The 2,786-nt window shown below is 54.1% G+C and overlaps 1 protein-coding gene across 1 annotated transcript in view; it reads left to right on the top strand.

Moving 5' to 3' along the window:
• Positions 1 to 2,786, top strand: part of CCL21 (chemokine (C-C motif) ligand 21) — a 6,462-nt gene that overhangs the window by 1,625 nt on the left and 2,051 nt on the right. The window lies entirely within an intron of this gene.

Below are 2,786 nucleotides of genomic sequence, written 5' to 3'. Positions count from 1 at the left end.
GGCGGGGGGCACCCAGGTCCTTGCTCGCCCCATGGCCATGCCAGCAGGGACCTGGACCTGCGTGGGAGCTGAGCCATGGCAGGGAAGTGGGCAGCCGTCCCACCAGAGGGGATTTCTGTAGCCTGGCAGGATGGCAGCTTTTCCTATGGCTTTTTTGGGGGGTTTTTACACATTTGTATTTATATTTAAAGACTGTGCTTTCATTCAGTTTCCTGGAGGGCTCTACTTCTGGCTCCTTGTGCTTCACAGAGTACCCTTTATGCTGCAGGCTGGCTTTTCTGGAAGATTGCTCTTATTTTTCTACCAAATAAACAATGGCTGCATTTCATTTCCCTCCCACCTGTTTGCTCCTTTTTGGCTTGCGGGGCTGTGGGGTGCGAGGCAGGTCCCATGTCCCCGTGTTCCTGCCTGGGCTGCTTGCTGGGCGCTTCCTTGCAGGGCAATTAAATAGCAGCTGAGATGGAGAGTTTGGGGACAGCAGAGGTGACAGTGTGGCTGTATGTCTGGGCTGTTCTAGGCTTTCCTTTTGGCTTTTATAGCATGCTGTTGCAGTGTAGTTTGGAGAAAGATAGTCAGGATTTGGCCCTTTGATTTTTTATTTTTTTTAGGTGAAAAATTGCAGTGAAATCAGAACAAATTACTCATTTTAGTGGAATTTTACCCTTTTATCTCCCTTGGGTTTGCTGTTGTCAGAGATTCAGACATTATTAAGCCAAATGCTTAGTTTTCCCCCCCCAAAAAAACCCCGCTCATATACTTTCTTTCCAAGTCTGAAAAGCCCAGGTGGTGAAAACCGCACATGAGGCTGTGCAGGTGGGGGAATAGAAGACTTTGCAAAATTCATCGCAGACACGCTGCAGCCGTTTGAGAGCAGCTCTGTCCCAAACCTTTAGTAAAATGAGAAGTCACTAACCCAAGGACACCACAAGGTGAGACTGCAAGTAGAGGGGGGACAGGGCTGGCGGGGAAATGGCATCTCCCTGTGCTTGCAACCCCCCCCCAGCATGCCCAGAAGGAGCAAGGTGAAGGGCTGTACCACAGCCGCAGTGCTATCTGCTTGCGGAGACTTCAGACGCGGACTTTGGTCAGTAAAGGTCTATTAAGTCATATAATAGCAATAATAGGATTTGCGGGGCTTAACAGTATCAGCAAAGGCTGTGTGTTGGCTGGAGCAAAGCTTGTAGCTGAAGTGTTTATATCAAGCACGTTTATCTGGCTTGATTGCTTTATTAGGCGGGCGTTTCGGTCTATTATTTTAAGGCTGTGTAAAGAAACTGTGAAGTCCAAGATACCGGCCCTGCGTATGGGACGGGCGCTGAGCTGGCTCCGTGCTGCCCTCTTCTCCAAGTGGGAGCATGCGGCCGTCTGCCAGACCGGCTTTTGGACAGGATGCGAGGCAATAAAATATATCCTTTACAACCAAACTCACTCGTTCTGGCTGTTGTGATGGGCTTTGGTGGGGTGGGAAGGGCTGCACAGGGGGGCTGCTCTCCTACCCCACACACAGTCACCCCCCAGGTCCTGGCTTTTGCAGCCCCCCTGGGCGCTGCATCCCTGGGGTGCAGGGGGTGGGAGCTGCTGGCACAGGGGAGGGGAACCGTGCACGTCCCCTCTCTTGCAACTGCGTTGCCCAGCAAGGTGAAGTCATCCTGTTTGCTCATCCGTCCCCACCGGGAGGTCCCGAGATGCCAGCAAACATGGGGACACAAAAGGCTTTTGTACTCGGCATCTTTTGCTCACGGCCGAGCCCGTCGCTGGCTCTGACCCTCCCCGGTCAAGCACTGCTTGCTCAAAGCAGGGGCTCTGTGCTCCCCGCTGCTTTGGGAAAACAACATTAAACCAAGTTTATTAACGAGGCTGTGCTCTGGCCTTGGGCCTTCGCTGGGAGCCTGGGAACTGACGCCCACGCACTGGGAATCAGCCGGGGCTGCCTGGGGAGCGCTGGAGGCAGCCCTGCGTTTGCTGGGGACGCACTGCATCCAGCGCTGTGAGGCCGGCCCTGCCTTCTGCGGGACTCCTTGTTGTGCTGGGTGCGGTGTCGGGGTTGTGAAATGATTGCAAAAAGCTCATAGAAATGAGGCCCAGCTGAATACGTCTGCAGCCACAAACAGCAAATCACGAGCAGATAGCAGGAGCGAGCCAGCACGTGAAATGTATCCTGGTGTCTCTGTGGCTGCAGATGTAGACACCACACGGGTGGGTTTTTTCCCTTCAGATGCTAGGTGGGCCTTAGGCTAAGACAGGTTGAAAAACATGCACATGGGGGTGCTCTAATTTACCCTAAATTTTATGCTAAAAGCAGGGCTTGTGGAAGAGCACTGGAGTTTGTCCCACGCTTGGGCACTGATGCCTGAGCAGGAAGGCATGCGTGAGCACGGACATGGATGCACAAATGCAGCCCCACACGTGCCTGTGCCTGCACACACACGGGCGCTTGCACGCGGCTTCCAGCTTTCCTGCAGAATGCTGCTTTTAAGGAAAATAAGATGTCAGGGTTCGTGGGACCCTCTTGCTGGCGAGGCAGGCGGCCGCAGTGCTGCCACGGTGAAACACCTCTGATGAGATTCCCTGTGAGAGGCTCAAGGGAGAGGCGATGGGCTGGGATCTGGAGCACGCAGCAGGGGCCAAAACCCCTTCCCCATGGAGGAGCTGAATCCATGGACCCCAGCTGAGACAAGCGAAGTAAAGAACATGCTCTATGACAATGCCGCAGTGAAGCAGCAGAGGAGGATTCACACAGTCGCAGCCCATGGCAGGGCAAACCCGCCACTTTGGCCCACGTGCAC

This window comes from Pygoscelis adeliae, unplaced genomic scaffold (assembly GCF_000699105.1).
Source record: "Pygoscelis adeliae isolate BGI_AS28 unplaced genomic scaffold, ASM69910v1 Scaffold442, whole genome shotgun sequence".
Lineage (NCBI taxonomy): Eukaryota > Metazoa > Chordata > Aves > Sphenisciformes > Spheniscidae > Pygoscelis > Pygoscelis adeliae.
The sequence above is the reverse complement of the archived record's forward strand: the minus strand, read 5'-3'. Positions and strand labels throughout refer to the sequence as shown.